The sequence below is a fragment of the Temnothorax nylanderi genome, unplaced genomic scaffold (assembly GCF_030848795.1).
Source record: "Temnothorax nylanderi isolate EJ_2023f unplaced genomic scaffold, tnyl_v1.0 TNYL_tig0259_pilon, whole genome shotgun sequence".
NCBI classification, from domain to species: domain Eukaryota; kingdom Metazoa; phylum Arthropoda; class Insecta; order Hymenoptera; family Formicidae; genus Temnothorax; species Temnothorax nylanderi.
This window is the reverse complement of record NW_027249321.1, coordinates 94,744-115,706: the sequence shown is the minus strand read 5'-3', so window position 1 is coordinate 115,706 and position 20,963 is coordinate 94,744. Positions and strand designations below refer to the sequence as shown.

Genomic DNA, 20,963 nt, shown 5'->3' with positions numbered 1-20,963 from the left:
TCATCCTGATCCTTTAACATCTTACACAACATACTTATACCATGCTGCACAAACTATACCATTTACCAAAAGAATATATGTATATCTTCAATCAAGAACTTATCAAGTAGGAGATGCAAATCCAGAATTATTAATATCTAATCCATGTGCAACTAATATTAAAACTTCTCCTCTATTATCATCCAAGTTTAGAAATGCATTAGAACAAGCCATTATAACTTCCACAAAAAATATAATGTTAAGAGAATTATTTCCAAGAAATACAAAAGATATAGATAAACAATTGTATACTTTTATGATGTCTCATAGACCTATACATCCTAGATTCTTACATGAATTATATAGATTAACTCCTACAACTACTCGATTAACATTTCTTGCAAAATTTTCAAATACTAAAACAGCAAAACAAATTTTCCTTCATAGATCTTTCAGAACCCAATTTACAGATATTGATGATGATCTAGAAGAAGTCCAAGAATTCAATATAATGGAATCTTTGAGAATTAAAGATACAGATATACAACAATTAATACATATTGTTGCGCCCGAGCCGAGACGCCCGGTAGAAACCCGGAAGGCAGCCGCGAAGCGCTGCCTGACGACGTGCGTGACGACGAGCCGTGTATTTGTTTGTTTACGTTCATCGCCATTCAGATTTTCCGCCGAGCCTCGAAACCGTTCAGACGTGTTTACGAGCTATCTTATATTGTTATATTTCTGCATTAAACGAGTTCTCTTTTTTTAACTGAGAGTCTTTATTCCCGGTGACGGGATTGCGCGCCGCGTTCGCGAGTGTGTGAGTGAGTGAGAGCAGCGAACGTGCGGACGAGCGCAACAATATGAAAGATGTATATAGGAAAATACAGAAGATAGATATCTTGAATGTTCATATAATTTGTCCTACAAAATTAGCTCAAGATCTAAGAGACTATTAATGGAGTGAGTTGACTAAAGGATCTAAAATAGAAGGGGTTACCGTACCACATCCGGCCCACCAGTTTTCTTTTACATTTGTAGAGGATGATCAACATAGTCAATGTACTGGAGGTAAAGAATTTATCACTTATATACCATCTACCTTCAATGCCCTAAAATTACTCACAGAAAGAGGCCCTTATCCTCCTATGGTTGGCTCACGTACTAGAGAAAAAGTAGCAGGAAGAATTTTATCTGTTCCTACTACATCTAGACCATATAAAGCAGCAGAAAGGGCAATTACATTATCTACTTGGTGTGTTGATCCAGATAGCTCTCTAATGATGTTTATGCACAATCTAGCTATTTCAAGAACAAATGTACCGTTAGATATTTTGAAACAAACTTCTGGATATATAGCGGGTGGGTCTATGCCTCATAGATTAGATGACCATATTACCAAACATTCTACTGCAAATAATTTCTTATTAAACATTACTACACATTTATTGATATCTACAGACAATATGGGAAGATTTTCTAGAGGTATGGATAATTATGTTATGCATTTCCAAGGAGCTATTCACTATGGTATGTCACTAATAAATATATTATGTTCTCAAGACTCACAACTATCATTAGCTTATCATTTACATTATACAGGCCAATGCTGTGAAGAATTAATACCTGACATTCAAATCGGAGGAACAGAAAATATTCCACAATTATATTCATGTATCAATAATCCATTATTATATACATCTATAGATCAAATAAACACTGAACATGCCAGTGTATATAAAGGATTCTTAACACAAAATTCTACTCCTCCTTCATGGGCACTTGCTCATATATTATTAGGGAGATTGAAAAAACTGATTCATTCTATTAGCATTGGATCTACAGAGAAAGCAGAATATAGGACAGGCATGATTGGTGTGCAAGAAATATACCGAATTGGTCTTCCACGCTTGATGAAGGATTCAGCATTCTTATTAGTTTTGCATATTGATAGCTCAGAAGGAGATATCTGTACCTTTTGTTCTGTTCTTCCTTATGAATTGTGGGATGATATTGCAGCTATCATTACGTTACCAGAAGTATTGCCTTATGCTATTAGATATTTAGATGTTGATGGAATACCAGATGTATTTTCAAGATCTCGTGTTATAAATAGAGCACTCAACACAAAACTTATGCAAGAAGCATCAATGTTTATAAGAGATAAGCATAAAATAAATTGGATCAAACATCCACCTTTCCATATCACTCCTACTATTAAAATAAGTATGGTTCTAAGAATATGGGCAAGAACTTTATATTATCATTTTAAGGAAGACAAGTTGTATGAAATTCGGCATCTCTTAGAGCAAGCTCTTAATAAATATCATCAATCATATAAATTATCGTCAAACATAGCACCTAAATCACTGGCTACTTTTATAGATATTCAGATTATGAAGAATAGACCATATCCCATTTTCCACAACATATGTGTTACACATAGATTAAAATTGGTTTACTGTGCTCCAGAAGGTATGTTAAAAACACAAAATCCATACACATTTACATTAGATATGTTGACTCCATCTCTTAGGATAAAACCTACAAAGGATATATTAGATAGAAACTATCCATTACAGTTAACTTATCCTGCTAGATCAGAGCTTCACCATATTCGATCTATAGATATACATGTTCCACCAGCAGTGGTTAAAATTAAAACACGGAAAGATCAAATGTACAGATTGATAGGACTTGTATCTACAGCATATTAAAATACCTAGAAATTATAATCAGAGAAAATTGAGATTTACAAGGTACAGCAATATGCATAGCTGATGGTGAATCTGCAGTTGGAAGAATGTTATCTATATTAACTCATAACCCTATTATATATAACTCTCTCATTGATAAAAGTAAGTTACCTCTTCAGAGAGGCCATAAATATATTCCTGGCGCATTTCTTGATGCTCCAGATCTATTATTGGGTGGAGAACTGGCAGTCATGAGACAGGCGGGAACTTAATAAACTTTAATGTTGTTACGAAGTTAATATCTTTAATAAACAACCGTACAAATGCAGGATATCCACCATGTATTTTAACTTGTGATGCTGAATGCTCTACATATTTCACTCCTAAAGAAATGTTATTAATATTAAAAGCTTTCATGAGAATAGGCTTGGTTTGTAATGTTCCTCATGCCATCATAAAATATTTTGCTTTGTCTTCACAAGTAACAGCTTGTATTGGGGCTGTATTCTGTATGAAAATACAGAATCTTTCTGGGTCTGCTCAAAGATCGATCCATCAATCACTATAGATATTTTGAATAACCTTAATGATTATTACAAAAATCCTTTGCTGCGACCAAACTGGCTAATATTTATTTAAACAGCACAACGCGTTTCGACCGTGATTCCGGTCCTTCTCCGGGGAGAGGGTTTAAATAAATGTTTAAATAAATGTTAGCCAGTTTGGTCGCAGCAAAGGATTTTTGTAATTTCACTACTCACTGGCGAAGTTAAAGTATTTGATATCTTAATGATTATAATCTGTATATTCCAAATTCTGCATTAGCATTTTTAGATTCTATTCAAACATATCATCAAGAAAGAATAAGCTGGTCTCAGCCCTTACAGTCTATTTAGCCTGCAACTACTAATGATTTAAATATATTTGAAACACAATTAGGGTTTCCAGTTAATATTCCTCATACTTTCTATATTATTTGTAACAAGAATATTACTTATATCCCCAATATATCTTTAGCTATGAACTTATCTATAGCATGTAAATTATTAAATAGGATGTGCTTTAAAATGACACAAGGTCTTCAATATATGTATAGTGGTATTCCGTTGAGTCATATGATGAGTGGCTTAGTTGCATACGATGAGTCAGGAAGTAGTTTTAGCATTAAATAAGTTATTATTACAGTATAGAACAATGCCATATGCAATAACAAATGTCTCCTGCGGAAATGTTCTCAACAGAAAACTATGCACTAGATTAGATGTAATGTTACCTACTAAATAAAATAGAACTGTCAGAAGCTTTCGGTTGATTGACTACATTTTTCTCGCTTTCGAACAACGAAAAGTGTTAAATTTAATAACTTTTGACTGAGTTAATTCCCTTTGTGTTCCGACAAAAACTAGCATAAAAAATCCAAACTCTTAGTAATACAAACACATTAAGTACAAATTTCTCGTGCGGAGAGAGAGTAGCGTGTAAAAATTATTCGAAAGATGAAAAATGGACATTCGATAGAATTATAGATCGATTGAGAAAGTTGCATTTTAAGATGTCGTTCGATGATGGCTGTTCCTGGATAAGACATGTAAATTAAATGCGTTCCATAGAAAGTAAACACGCCTGTAGAGTCTCAAACTAATGATTATTATTAGAGTTTTAAATCGCATAAACGGAATGAACAAGACGATGTTTCTCAAGAGACATGCCGAACAATCTCGAAACAAAACACAAATTAATATCCGCGTTTCTCTACAGACAGAATCTAATCATCTGTTTGATCAAGCGCAACATACACCACGACGCTCTGTTAGAGTACGAACATTTTAGAGCGTTCATTGATAAGTAGTCAGGTCGTTATAAAACGACCTGATTACTTATCAATGTATGCAGCGAAATAACTTTTTTCTTAAGAAGGGGTAGATGTGTGTTCATATTACGCGCGCTGGATTAGACGCTCTAGGATAATACGCGCTAAAGTAACTAGATAGACAAAGTACTGCAATCACGGACATCTATATTATACATCCATGGACAACGATTCGTCCAATACACGGACCTTATAGATATGGACTGGCAACTGCCTACAGTTTATTATAACGTACGGAGGAAGTTAGAGAAAGAACCATCTTCTCTCTTTTTTTCTTTCCATACTTCCGAACACTTTGGAGAGAGAAGTATATTTCTCTCTTTTCCTCTTTTGGTGCTTCCGGACACTTTAGAGAGAGAAGTACGTGACAAGATGTGCTATGTATTGCCAGTCCATGGTCAATATTGCCTTAAATTTCGCTACATGCTTTTGCTCACCAAATATCGCAGGCCCAATTTTCGAACATTTAAGTAATTGGGAAAAAACGCGAGAGACCGCGATAAAAACATATGAAAAACAAAAAATATATATAACCGAGCAAATACGAAAGCAGATAGGGAAATTCTACGTGAATCAGCTGATTACGGTAATTATATTTTTGTAACAATTAACCTGCATATCTATAAGGTCTATGGTTCTATACCTGACTAGTGAAGCAAGTCCGAAAGATACTTCCTCTGTTCCATCCATTAAATTCATATATGTATGCGTCACGTATGTGTGTATACTAAATTGCTACTCCTTTATACACATATATATGACAATGAGTAAGCATCTGCGCATCCGTGGCGTAAATAAAAGAGGAAATAGTAGATATGTAACACATATTGCTTGAAATTCAACCAATTAGGTAACATTCGTATCTTTTACATAACGCATGAGTTATGTACATACTTTTCAGATCCACGTGGAAGTGATTTTGTGGAAATTAGCAGTCTAGTATATAATATATAGATGTCTGTAATCGCAATTCATAAGACTCAATGCTTTAGCATTTAGAGTCAAATGGCGTCGAATAATGGACATAATGTACACTTATCTTATTACATAATGTAACATAGCTACACATTAAGTGCAATTTTCCTAACCTGATTCTGTGTGTGAAACATTATATGAATGTACGCGTTTCTTTGTGTGGTCGCATAGTTGTAAAGCCAAAATGGCGGATAACTGCGATATTTTATCTATCTATTTTAGACTTAGACTTTAGGATGCGCTATTAACAAGTAAACGCAATAAGCATAATTCCGTTCTTTCTTTTGCTATTTCCGTCATTGCACATCTGCTTCCAGACACTTAAGCCTGGCTTTTATATGGTGCCGCATGGCCACGCGCATGGTACGTAAATTGTATCCTTATTCTGTGCAATAAAATTGTATATTGTGTTGCCATATTAATTTGCAACAGTTATTTAAATTATCCACAGAAATACATAATAAAAAGGAAAATAAAAACGGGTCTAGCGCCATACTAACAACAACAAAAAACAGAGAAAGGTTGTACAGATAACATCATTTATCTACTCTCATGGCATACACCGAACAGAAGCGTACAAATACTTGAACTTTATTTCTAACATCCGCACTATTTAAGTGCTTCTGTAATACCAATTTTATTGCACAATGTGACAAATCTATCCTTTAATAAAAAAAAAAAGATTTTTCTAAAGATATCGGTTAGTTGGTCTTCGCTTAGAACATATCTTATATCTATTTCTTCGTTTGCATATTTTTCGCGTATAAAATAATACCTAACATCTATATGTTTCGGAACTCAGAGTTTTTTTAACATGTTTAATTGTACTCTAATTGTACTGTAATTGTCAATACAAATGTTTAAAACTGCTGTATTTAAGTAACCAAGTTCAAATAGAAATTCATCTCTTTTGGACACTTTTACAATCAAAAATAGAAGATAATGATGATCGTAATAATGATCATACCACCTTCGTGTATTTAGATTGTTTATTTTATAAATTTGTTGCGCCTAAGCTCGCTCGCCACGAATACGACGTGCCAGTTGGATATCTTTCGGCATGATAGTGACTCGCTTAGCGTGAATAGCGCACAAGTTCGTGTCTTCGAAAAGACGTACAAGATAACGCTTCGCTAGCTTCTTGAAGAGCTATTACAGCAGAACTTTGGAAGTGGAGGTCTTGAAATCCTGAGCGATCTCACGGACGAGTCGTTGGAGAATGGCAATTTACAGATAATTCCGTACTTTCTTCACTTATGTAGAATCTGTACACATCAGAATACCCGACGAAAAAGTTTTCATTACAGTTCCAAACAACACAAAGGTGACTGTTAGTAAACTGTCAGTCGGCAGAAGAAGTCTAAAGTCGACTTCAAGGTTAGACTGAATGTCACAGGGCGAAGTCCATCATGGTGCACAATTCGCGCAGTATCTCCTCTTCCCGAGTGCTCATCGACACGTGTTGGTATTTGAAGATATTTTTCTTCCATCTCAAGCGGTATCACTGGTCCCTCGTGTAAGTGTTACTGTCTTGCAAAAGAAGCGAACCGTCTGGTAAAACAATGCTGAGACAGTTCTTATACGCAGGGTCCCACCTGGCGACAACGTACTTCCGGATCGCTGACATGCTGCTGCACGGAACAGGTTGCTGAAAAAAACCCGTCAGCGTATTGAAGGACAGGCAACAGTCGTTGAGATAGAGATGATACGTCTCCCAGCGTCCAAGAAACTTGCTGGACAGCATCTTTTTTTTACAAAGGTTTGATTTAGGTAGCATACTTGTATGTCGCCTTCCTCGAAAAATATTTTTCTTCCATATAAAGCGATATCACTAGTCCCGTGTGTAAGCGTTACTTGCAGAAGAAGCAAACCGTCTGGTAGGACAATGCTGAGACAGTTCTTATACGCAGAGTCCCACCTGGCGACAACGTACTTTCGGATCTCCGACATGCTGCTGTACGGAACAGGTTGCTGAAGAAAACCCGTCAGCGTTTTGGAGAACAAGCAACAGTCGTTGAGATAGAGGTGATGCGTCTCCCAGCGTCTAACCCTTTAAGGCCCACACATCGATCCCATTGGAGTAAAATGTTATAATTTATAAGATAGTCTTAGAAGACGTCCCTGATAAAAGTTTTAGTTTTTTGTTTTTTGTTTTTTTTTGTTTTTTTGTTTTTTTTGTTTTTTTTTGTTTTTTTGCTTTTTTTGTTTTTGCTTTTTTGTTTTTGCTTTTTTGTTTTTGCTTTTTTTGTTTTTGCTTTCTTTGTTTTGTTTTTTTGTTTTTTTTTGTTTTTTTATGTACATAATTATGTACACAGGCCCCTAAAGGGCTAAGGAACTTGCTGGACAGGATCTTCGTTACGAAAGTTTGAGTTTGATTCAGGCAGCACACTTGTATTCGTTTTCCTCGAAAGATATTTTTCTTCCATATCAAGCGGTGTGTATCAGTGCTCCCTCGTGTAAGCGTCTTGCAGAAGAAGCGAACCGTCTGGTAGGACAATGCTGAGACAGTTCTTATACGCAGGATCCCACCTGGCGACAACGTACTTTTGGATCCCCGACATGCTGCTGTACGGAACAGGTTGCTGAAGAAAACCCATCAGCGTCTTGGAGGACAGGCAACAGTCGTTGAAATAGAGATAATGCGTCTCTCAGCGTCTAAGGAACTTGCTGCACAGGATCTTCTTTACAAAGGTCCGGATTTGATTCAGGTAACACACCTGTACGTCGCCTTCCTCGAAAAGCTTGAAACATGGTCCGGCCGGACCCGGGCTCGATCTCGGGCTCGACGAGCTGCTGGTCGAAGAGCAGCCGGCGCTATGTCGTTCCAGATTCGGACAAGATCTCGCGGCACCCGGTCGCGTCCAGACCCTCTGGGCTTCAACGAGTCCATACTCGGGCTGCTGTCCTCACCGTAAGAGCTGCAAGTATCGGCGGGCAGTCCAAACTGGAATGCAAACTCACACCGGACGATAGCTGGGGCGAGCTGGTGCTGGTGATCCCCTGCCGCATCGCGCCGCCGCGCCGTTCACAGACAGGAAGTCGTAATAGAGCACCGTGGAAGAAGTCCAGGCCAACGATGGACGCGGCCGCGGGGCTGCACGGTAAGGATGAGTTCTCCGTCTCAAACTCCGGACCAGCCTGCTCCTCCTCATCGTCATTTTCCTTTACGGGCTAGCTGAAGCTGTTCTCCAGAGACGGTATGTCGTCGACAGAGGCGGTGGCTATGAGGGCTTCCGGTCACGTCGATTTGCACCGATGGCGACGAGATGGTCGTCGCCGTGGTGTTGCTGTTTTGTTGCCCCACATCTGAACGACGAATTCTCGATCCAAGATAAGGACTTCGCTATCGATTCGCTCGGCGAGGAGGAACGTGTCTCACCGTTGTTCAAGTTCAAGGAATCGTTGAAGCGACGACGTAGCATAAACTTGCGGCGCCAACTGCTGCCGTTATTGTTTTACTTCTTCGTCGGCGACGGCAAGGAACGCGGGATCTGATGATTTTCATCCTGTCGTTCATTGATGATACTGTTGTTGCTGTTCAAAGCGACCATTATTTCGCTCGGCAAAATCAGCGTCCGCTCCGGGCGAGGGTTTAAGATCAAAATAATCGGTAGAGTCCGCCCTGTTACCGCCAGACTTCCAGGCCTCCTAGTCTGAATGTAGGAGAAGTTGGAACGCTGGTCACCTCAGAACCGCGTCGGTTGCGCTCGCTCGCGTTAGACGTCCTGCGGGTGAGTGATAAGATCACGTTGGTCAGCAAGGACTTGCTCTTTCCCGTTGACAGCGACGCGACTGCACGACACGCGCAGATATGAATAATGTGTACGCAGCCGTTGACATATGTGCGCCAGTATAATACTCGCAATATTTGACAAATAGTTTACAATAGTATACAAGCCAGCCTGACTGACTAGACAATCGACCCGAATGTTTGAATAAAAACATCAAATAAATTTTTAATAATAACGGAAACGCAAATTATTACTTATTCCAAAATAACGGTACTAAAGCGATTATTCAGTTAAACGTAACTTAAAATCTAAATTTGTATCTTTGGACCACAACTACAATGTGTGTGACTTAAAGACTAGTATTTGATTAACATTAATTTACAAATTACTACCCTCTCTCCTAAAATATAATTTTTTTTAACATTTTTACCAGTTTAATCCAAGGTTTCATTCGTCTCCAATTCGGAGACAATATAAAATTATATAGTCTAGGTAACATTAAATCCAAGGATATTATGTACTGCATATCTGTTCTTTTAAAATTGTTAAAATATGCTAATGACAAATGATTCTTTATTAACTTCTCCAACACGGAGGTACTTCCTTCAGAGATGACTAAACTCCTCCAATTTGGCTATAATTTTTACCTCCTCACGAACTTGAACCAAAAAACTGCCATGCACGAATTCATAAAAAAATATTGAAAGCAACACCAAATGCCATAATATTGGCAATGTAATAAAAATATAGTTTTAAATTAAACAAATTAGTAGCTGATGCTAAAACTTCAAACATGGACGCGAAAGCTGAAATAAAAGAAGCAAAAAAACAATACACAACAGAAATTAAACGTCTAGCTCCAAGATACCGTGGAAAATTCGAAAATTTCGATCCGGCTAAGGCTGGTAAGAAAAAGACTCCAGCAACTCCAAAAACACTCGGACCTAAATCGCCACTGTTAACACCGTCACCATTGCAGGTTTGGATAAGGCAGCAACGCCTACGAAACAACGTAACGAACTGATACTGGTAGAATCGATTTTCGGGGTCGACGTTACTGTGATGGAAATAAAACCTAGAGAAGAGTTTTCAACCTCGGTCGCACATTTACCTTATATAGCGGAAGAAACGCATCATCAGTGTCAGACAGACAAGAGGCAGATAGACAGGATCCTTGTCAAAGAGGAGATGGTCTAGTGTGCAACAAGTCTCTTATGGATGAAACTGACTGATGTAAAAGCTAAACAAGGACGCGAAGCTTTGTCAATTGAGGAAAAACGATCAGAAAAGCAGTCGAGGACATTTTGAGTTTAACGTTCCACATGAAACAAATTGAATTGTTTTACAAAATTGACTGCCTAGACTGTAATGCTACATATATAGGACAAACGAAGAGACACCTCGAAACTCGAATTAAAGAACATAAAACTGACATTAGGAAGCACGTCAGTAATCATTCGGTTATAAGCAAACATCGGATTGAATTTAATCACGAGTTTGATTGGTCAGGAACGAGAATAATACATAGAGAGCAAAACGTTAAAAAGAGAGAGATTGCGGAGATGTTTTTCATCAAAAAACACACACAGGCAATAAACCTACAGAAGGACACCGGAAATTTAACAACAATTTACGACATAATAATACGCAGTTAACCTTCACTTGTTTTAAATAAGTTTTGTCCTTACGCATTGTGTTCTCCGCAATCGGGATATACGGACGTGCTTCCTAACACGCGTGTGAACACTCTATATACACATTTAATTTTATTCTATTTCGACTTCTTATTATTTTTTACACTTATTTTACCAACACTGACATTATTATATTACGTTTTATTGACAACGCACAAATCATGTAAGTCACTTAGATTTTTTACTGTTATAGTTCCTTTGTTATTTATAATATTTAAGCGATCGCAATACAAAAATGAAATTCTTTTTCTGCCTAGTCTTCAGTTTCTAACTTGCGGGTACAGTGTCACGAATTGCCTTTCGAATGCTTGTGTAAGAGTTCACCTGAAGAGGGTCCGAATTTGGACCGAAACGTTGTGATTTTTTGTGAATAAACATGCCAGTTATAGTCAATTGAAGTTTGTGATATTATTTTAACGTTCCACAACCCATCCATGCGTACTTATCTCAGATAGGATCGTATAAAGAACAAATGGGATGCGTTCCGAAATGCTCAACTGCACAACCTTTTTGTTGGCGAGTGTACATACGATAAGTTGGTAGTCAAACAGGAAAATTACAACTTCGTTATCCGAAAATAAGCCAAAGTAATTTTATTTTTGAAAAATATATACATGCGCATTATGACAGCAACTAGATATTACTAGCAACAGCACAATAAACATATGTATAATGGAAACAGACACATGGAGGTTAAGATGCCGTATTTTTGCGATTTTTATTCCGAAAAAGTTGACATAACCTGACGCTATATGTTGTAAAATTTACGTCGCATCTTCTGCCACAAATGTATCCTTCTAATGAAAAATATTCCAAGGACGTAAAGTGCATGAGACAATACTTTATGAAAATTATAGAGGGGAATAAACTGCCTTTTCCAAGACGATGAAAACGTACCATCTAATACTATTTAGAAAATTATGTAAGATATGCGTTACTTTCGGTCACGGCGTATACATACGTCAGATACGCGTTAGAGTCACGCGGTATATAGATCATCCGCAGAGTTCGGCATCGTCGATATTTTCAGAAATATTTTCAGCTTTGATTAACGATTACTTGGATAATCAGTAATTAAAATCGAAAATTTTTTAATTCCTTGATTAATCAATATTAAAGTAAAACATTTTTAATTACTTAATTAATCAATAATCAAAGTAAGAAATTTTTTAATCACTTGATTAATCAATAATTAAAATAAAAAAGTTTTAATTACTTTATTAATTATCGATTGGTCAATTCTTCTTTGCGCGAGATTATCTCAGTTGCGAGATTAATTCATCTCTAAGAATTTCCCGAAACATAATTGTACATAGATCGATATCTGTCTTGACAGAGAAACGACGACCAGCATCACCGAGCCGATCAATCAAATCTCACTGACGCAATCCAAAGTATTGATCGGCAATTTGTATTGCTAATTGCATTCGCAATCCGGAACGTTGTAGTGGCAGTCGATTAAAAGTCTCGTCGCATAAACTCGATGACTGCGCGATCTTGACAAAACTGTTTGCATAATGCGGAATGCAATAACGGTCGAAGGATTTTCAATCGGCGACACTTTTATCTCGTTCTTATTGGAACTTGGTATTCAACTCGAGTAGAGAGCCAATGAGTAGTAGCTGCTAATTTAGTTTGCTCGTGTTTTGCAAAAACTTATACGATGCAGCAAGAGAATTGTTTTAATTATTTATCCCGTCCTACGACTTTTATATACAAATTTTACAAGGATGTATCAGTGTGTAAGAATTAATTAGTGCTTGTTATTGCAAGTTTGTAATAATTTGTTTGACGCAAACGAAAAAGCATCGCTTTATTCCAGTCCGCTCGACAGCTTTTAAAAAATATGTACCGAAAAGAGAAATCGAGAAATAAATTGTTTTAGTTGTGCGTTTCTTTTTCTTTTGCGATAGCTCTGCAAATTACGATAATATTATTAAATAGGAAATTATGATCGCTATTATACACTGCATTTCGAGTTAGTTTTGTATTGATTTCTTCTCCTCTGAAATCCTTTTCTTTTAAAATTTCTCGCGTCATCGCGACATTGAATTAGAACCCGGCTCGTGCTTTTAGGAGGTTTTGAAAGAGAAGCAGCAGGAGATCGAGTTCCTGCGAAAGGAGCGGGACCTGGAACGCGAGAGGGTCACCAAAGCGGCGAATCAAGCTGACCAAGCGGAGCAATCGGCGCTTTCGATCAAGCAAGAATATGAGAAGGTAGGCACACCGTCAAAGTCAAATCGCGGCGACGGGCGGCCTTTCAAACAGGAGGTCTGGCTTTTTTTTTTTTTTAGCTTTTGTGGCACAGTTCAGCTTTTCTCTTTTTCTCTCTAACATGGAAAGAAAAAGAGGAAAGTTGAACTGCGCAAGAAGTTCGGCTAAAAAGAACAGGCCTAGGGACAAATGTCTGAACGCGTGAAATATCGTGCTCCATTTCTCGTGCTTTTATCTCCGCTCCGTGCAGAGATCGTGCAACATACTGTCAATGACTTGAAATATCTTGTTCATCAATTTGACAAACCGAACCGATGTCTTTGACGTTCTGAGATTTCGTCCCGGTTTCGAAAGCCCTCTGTTTCCATCTCCCGTCTCTTTTTTTTTCTCTCGGCATTATTATTATTGACGATGTTCAGTATCGCGAGCAGATGCAGCAAACGGTCAGCGAAGCGGAGCTCACCGTCGCCAAGCTCCTCAGCGAGAAGGTCGCGCTGGTGGTGCAGCTGGAAGAGGAGAAACGGAAGTGCGAGGATCTTCTGTTTCGTTTCGAAGAGGAGTCCGCGAATAAAGACGACAGGTACGTGCGTCTGTTAATTAGCGTGTCAGTTTTATACAAGCATATAATTATTTATCTCAAGCATAATAAACTCTGAGAACCTCATTAAAAAAAAAAAAAAAAAAAAAAAAAAAAAAATTCGGAACTCTCAGTAAGTATATTCATTCACGCTGTTATTTTGTTCATATTTCATCTTGATATTAATAATAATATATATACAAGATGTCCAATATCTTTGCAATGGCATTCTTTTTTTATTAGTGTAGAACCGACGTGAGAGAAAATTTCATACGATATTTTAGACACACTTAGTAAGGATAAATGACCTTTAAATTTTTGTTGTGTTATCCTGATTTGTACAGATATGTGCTTCCGTTCTATATTCTAAATATCTCATTCGTAATACTAGGCCAATACTAGGAGATATCGTGAGTGGTATCTGTTATTACTCGAAATGAATATTGTACACGCTTTCGTCGTAAAATGCTCAATTCGGTACGCACGCAGGATAACGGTGGCGGGTAATATATACGTTACGACACATGCTTTAGCTACATCAACAAAAAAGCTCGAGAATTAGCCTAACAACTTTTAGCAGCGGAATATCTTGTGCAGAAGTATCCTATTGCAATAAATTATTTCAAAATTGATATATTAATTTTGCGATTTATACCGACATCGATATAACAGAACGGCGAAGATAGAACTTTTAATTCGGAAAATTATTCTGGTTACAAATCGAATTTTGAATAAATTTCAAGAAAAGAGAATAAAAAAAGAGAAATCTGCTATCTTTTAAGGAGGAGAGGAGAAGACATTCAGTTTTTCTGTTAATCCGGAAAACTTATCATTTATTTTCAGAAAGAGAGATCTGAGCAAAGTGTGAGTATCCGATGCTTCGGGCCCGTGGAAGGATTGACGCAGTATTTCGGCACCGCTTGCCTAATCATCACCCTAGCCATTTGCATTTCGTCGCAGTTCTATCAAAGATTCGGCTGACGTGGAACGAGCTCAAATAAAAAGAGAAACGCTAAGAAACGCTATCGCTGACTAACTTTGCGCCGGTCATACTAACAAAACTAAACTATGCACTCTGTAAACGACGTCCTAAGACGTCCGCTTGTTAATCGCGTGATTTGAAGGATGGAATAGCGCGCGATAATTGCGCCTCGAGCGCTCTTGTATTTGAAATTGTACAAATTGTTAATGCATTTATGAGTAGTTTCGTTCCTCGCGATTTTAGTTTTGTACATAAATTTGGATTAACAGTGGTTAACTTATAAGGGAACACCTCGAACTCAAACTCTTCGATTTAAATAAACTTTTGTAAGTATGTAGAGTGACTCAATATGAATAATGGTATGCTTCCTTTGTGTCCTATCATTATGATTTTTAACCTCAAAGTCAAAAGGGCGCTTCCACTTTTTCGCGTATAACTCTTAAACAAAAGATAAAGAAAAATGTTTAGAATAAAAGTGCAATGGTAAATTAAGGTCTACAAAGTGGTATAAACAAAAATTTAAAAAATTAGTAAAAAATTTTTTGCAATATAAAATTTTTTTTATAATTTTTGTTTATGTTACTTGGTAGATCTTAACTTACTATTGAACTTTTATTCTAAACATTTTACATTTTTCTCTATTTCTTGTAGTTTAAGAGTTAAGTATATGCGAAAAAGTGGAAGCGCTCTTTTGACTTTAAAGTTGAAAATTGTACCTTTAAAAGGCGATAAAGCAAGAACGAGGCATATCGTTATTCGTGTATTAAGTCACTCTATATACCCACGAAAGTTCATCCAAATCGAAGAGTTCGGGTTCGGGGTGTTTCCTTGTAGTCACGCTTTGCTGTTGTATTAGTGGAATAACGTAAGCTTCACAAATTACCTACACACGCTTCGTATGCACAAAGATACTTAAAATAATATTGTCGTAAGCGTGATACGTACTCGTTTTGTTCTTACGTTTGGTTATTTATTTATTTATATATATTTATTTAATCATTCCATGCATTGTATTAATTCTGTCGCTTTTTTACATTTCGAAGTTATTTATATTACTTAATTAATCTCTATACAATTGTTTGTGGTGTATGTTTGTATGCACGAATGTCAAAATTGAATAATATGTTTCTTAATTGGGCACACACGCGTAAAGTTGTTGATTTACTTTCTTTCTTCTTCTTTTCTCCACCATGAAACATTCATTTCGTACATTTCGACAATCACATTCTGCTTCGCATATCCATTGTGCTTTCTATTTTTCGACATATACGCTTTCGGATATTAATAGGCTTGGTTACTTCCATAATTACTGGAAGTAATAAAACTTCAAGTAAAAAAATATCTTTTTCTTTCTGTTGGAAATCGTTTTGTTTAAGTAAATTCATATATACTCCGAATGTAAGCTTTAGTAGTCAAATCACGGTTGTTTTTATATGACACGTGTTTGTGCTTTATTCGATACTAGCTGGTTACCCGGGCTTCGCCCCGGAGGACATGTGTAATAAGACACGCAAATGTTCTCTCTCTCTCTCTCTCTCTCTCTCTCTCTCTCTCTCTCTCTCTCCCTCTCTCTCTCTCTCTCTCTCTCTCTCTCTCTCTCTCTCTCCCTCTCCCTCTCCCTCTCCCTCTCCCTCTCCCTCTCCCTCTCCCTCTCCCTCTCCCTCTCCCTCTCCCTCTCCCTCTCCCTCTCCCTCTCCCTCTCCCTCTCCCTCTCCCTCTCCCTCTCCCTCTCCCTCTCCCTCTCCCTCTCCCTCTCCCTCTCCCTCTCCCTCTCCCTCTCCCTCTCCCTCTCCCTCTCCCTCTCCCTCTCCCTCTCCCTCTCCCTCTCCCTCTCCCTCTCCTCTCTCTCTCTCCTCTCCTCTCTCTCTCTCTCTCCTCTCCCTCTCTCTCTCTCTCTCCCTCTCCCCCTCTCCCTCTCTCTCTCTCTCCCTCCCTCTCTCCGGTTTTATATACACTATTTAGTTCGCTTAGTATTACTTGCTTCTTATCATATTCTATTTTCATTGTACTTATTATTAGTTAAGTTGCGCTAGTTCTTAGTTTTTTATAGTGTATATATTATTGAAATTGGTTATATTTTATTGCGCTATACTCTACATCCTGTCAATTGTTTTTATGCTGGATCATTGGTTGCTCGTCTTATGAGAGAGAGCATGCACAAGCTTTGTATTTACAGAACTGTACTTCTATCAAACTCACATCAACTTCTGTCTTTTATATTTTTATATTTTTTTGTATTATTCATCACTTGCCTAAAGTCTTTCGACTATGGCATAATAAAAAGCAATCAATCAATCAATCAATCTCTCTCCCTCCCGAACCTTTCCGCTTTTATTGACAGTCAGCGACGTACGAACAAAGAAATAAGCGATAAACTTAGTCACTTAAATCGTCTTGCTGACACTGTCGCTCAGAATAGTCAGCGCCTAGCTAAATTGGAGCAAGATAATGCGATACTTATTCGCGAAATCCAAGACTTGAAATCTGCTCAGTCATTTCAGGGATCCCATAGTGGAAATGAGTTGATCATTTCAGGTTTACCATCGACGTTGTCCGTTGCTCCATCTGAGCCTGCCAAAAATGTGCTAGAAACATTGGACGTTCCAAACTTGTCATGCCATATTCTCAGCGCTAGAGCTGTCAAGAAAGCACTGTCAGCGACTTCCACAGTTGCTGCATCTTCTAGCTCGATTATTGTCACCTTGGCCTCGAGTGCCGTTCGCGATATTGTTATTTCTAAAAAGCGGGCAAAGGGTGTACTCAAAAGGAAAGACGTATGCGGTGGTAACTCAGATCGTAACATTTACGTCAATGAGTTGTTATCCAAGAGCACTTATGACATATTACAACGGGCTAAGAGTATTGCTAAGGAGAAGTCGTATAAGTATGTCTGGGTAAGGAACGGCCAGATATGCGTTAAATATTCCGATGGTGAACCTGTTATCCATATTGATTCCGATACTGATCTTGCTAAGCTTGTCTATCGTTCGGCATAATGCAACATGTAAATTATCCGTATTTCTCAATTTAACGCTAATTCCCTTTGTGGACATATCTATTTTTATTGTACTTATTATTAGTGAAGTTGCGTTAGTTCTTAGTTTTTATAGTGTACATTATCCAAATCGGCTACATGTTATTACGTTATACTTTTCATCCAATTAATTGTTTTTGTGCTGGATCATTGGTTGCTCGCCTTATGACAGAGAGCAAGCACATGCTTTCGGTCGCGCCATGTGCATATCACCTGCTTACTAATATTTTCAATATCTATTTACTGCTAATTGCACATCGGTAGCAATTACACTGCGTCTCGTATCTGTTTCTAGCTTCTAATTACTGTTCTTCATATTTTTGTTTACATATTTGTTTATACATCTATATATTTGTTAATTCACCAATAGCCTAAAGTCTTCCCTGGTGGAAATATTTTTACAAATTTTCACGCAAAAATTATGCGAAAACTACAATTTCTTATAATATAATTACAACTTTTCACGCTATTTTCACGTAATTTTTACGTCAAAAGTACGCGATTTGGGCCATGTTTGTAATTTTTCATAAATTTACGTAGAAATTTTTATGAATAACTACAACTTTTTGGATATACTACAAAATAAAATATAAAATTTACTTAAATTCTCTCGTTGAACATTATTTTATTGCTGAAAATCTTGATTACGTGCAAGCTTAATTAAATAAATTTATATTGTACTTAGAAAATTTGCTTACCACCGCTGGATTTGAACCTGAAACCCCTGGCTCTTGAGTCAGTCACCTTCCGCACTGTGCTACAACATTGATTGATGAAGACGTTTCGTATTGTCTATATATGTTACACTTATTGTTAGCAGACGTACGGAAGGTGTCAGCTCTTAATAGGGTCGGCTCATTATATATCTATATATATATTTCTTACAAAATTGATGTCGGTTATCTATTCGATATCGAATCGATGACTTATCGACATCGAATTTGACATTGAAAATCAGCCGATTTCAATCAAATTGTTTTGGCATTAAGTTGCTTCTTTCTAAGTTACTTGTGTTCAAAACTCTAAAAATTTTGTCTAAAATTAAGAGACTATCACCATATAGTATGCAGATAGTCATCGATTCGATGTCGATCGATATCGAACCGATGACTATGCATACTCTCATATGGTGACAGGCCGATATTCATAGTCGGTTCTTATATTCAAGTCCGTCTTAAGTTGAATCTTAAAATGTCATGAACCAATCGCATAGCCGTATTAAGCCTCTTGCACAATGCCAGGCAACAGGCAATAGGAACAGAAAATAACAAAAAAATCGTTAATTACAACCTAAAAAATTCGAATACTATGATTGGTTGGCAACAGGCAATAGGCACAGAATTTCCAACGTGACGGAAACTCTGTGTCTATTGCCTGTGTCACTGTTTATTCTGTATTTATACATGTATTTATACATGATTTCTGATTTTTATTCCCTGTTCCTATTGCCTGTTGCCTGGCATTGTGCAAGGGGCTTTGGCGTCTTAAGACATAACTTAAGACGGTCTTGAAATAAGATCCGACTATGAATACCGGCCATTAGTCTCTTAATTTTAGACAAAATTTTTAGAGTTTTGAACACAAGTAACTTAGAAAGAAGCAACTCTTGATGCCAAAACAATTTGATTGAAATCAGCTGATTTTGTATGTTAATTTCGATGTCGATGAGTTTCCGGTGAATCGACGTTGAATTGACGTCGATTCGACATCAACCTTCTCACTGGATAAACATACTAAATATGCGACATGTTCGACATTTTTACATCAGGCTATGCTAAAATCTACAACTTTCAATAAGATCTGTTTCTATTCCTGCACTGCTAAACTAGTGCACACTGATGCAGTATAAGTTAGAGTGGGACAAGTATACTTTGTTTATATCTTACATTTAATCATAAAAATATTTTTAGAATATTGTAGAAAGTTGTAAATAGTTGTAATTTTTACAATAATTTGCAACTTCTACAAATTACTAAAATTTTTATAAAAAATTTTGTTAGAACGTTGTAGAAAGTTGTAAATAGTTGTGATTTTTACAATAATCTACAACTTCTACAATTTACTACGTTCTCATAAAAAATATTCGCAGAATGTTGTAGATAGTTATAAATAGTTATGATTTTTACAATAATCTACAACTTCTACGATTTACTACGTCTCATAAAAATGTTCGTAAAAAAGTTGTTACAATTTTCTATTACTTTTTACAACTTACTACAATTTACTACAATTTACTACAATTCACCATGAATTTCTACAATTTTCACAAATTTGTAGAAATTTGTGATTTGTTGTAGAAGATTGTAATTTTTCATAGAAATGTGTAAATTGTTGTAAAATTATTTCCACCAGGGTTGACTATGGCTTAAATAAAATCAATCAATCAATCAATCAATCCCTCTCCCACTCCCTCTCCCTCTCCCCCTCTCTCTGTCTCTGGTGAGTACAGCGTGCACGTCCGTTCTGTTGTTCCTGCTTTGAACAAGCATATCTCTGCCGCAGGCTGCCTTCGGGCAATTCTTGTTACAGAATCGAGCAGGTCTTTCGTTGCTTGTTAAGATTGATATTGCATCTTTCTTTCCTTGCAACTGCTGTCCCGGATATCCTGAGGTATAATATCTTTTCTTATTCTAACCTCACTTTCGCCTCATCGTTTTGGATCGACGTGGACTCTCGCTGCGCATGCTCCTGCTTTTCTCATCTCTGCGCTGTCCTATTTTTCACACCTATTTTACGCATGATTTACCATCTGTGGACTTCGGCACGTGCTACTGCCTGTTACCATCCGTGGCTTGCGTACTACTATCGTATTACTATCTGTTACTTACTGGATTGCCGGACTGCATTTCTCTGGTTCTGCTCCCTGACTTGCTTAACGTATTACTTATGCAGCGCGCGTGCTTCAAGTGTAAAAAGTCAATTGCGACTACTTCAGTCGCATGCGAGTGCAACAAACTGTTTCACCCTGGTTGTATCAAGTCGTATTCCTTGACCAAATACGCGGACCATTGCTGTAAGGCCTTAGCAGCGTCACAAGACGCTTACGCCGCAGATTGACGAGTGTGTACAATCATTTAAATTCGTAGATATGGCTTCTCCTTCAGGCACACAACCACAGTCTACTGAAGCGCTGTTACTGTCGATCCTGTCAAGGATTGAGGAATCTGACAAAAAATTGGCTGCTTTTATGGAAGATCAGCGGTCTAAGAGT

At 37.3% G+C, this 20,963-nt stretch overlaps 1 pseudogene; it reads right to left on the bottom strand.

Annotated features, from left to right (window-relative positions):
* Positions 1 to 6,563: 6,563 nt before the first annotated feature.
* LOC139780040 (uncharacterized) lies at positions 6,564 to 9,388 on the bottom strand (annotated as a pseudogene).
* Between the last annotated feature and the right edge of the window lie 11,575 nt (positions 9,389 to 20,963).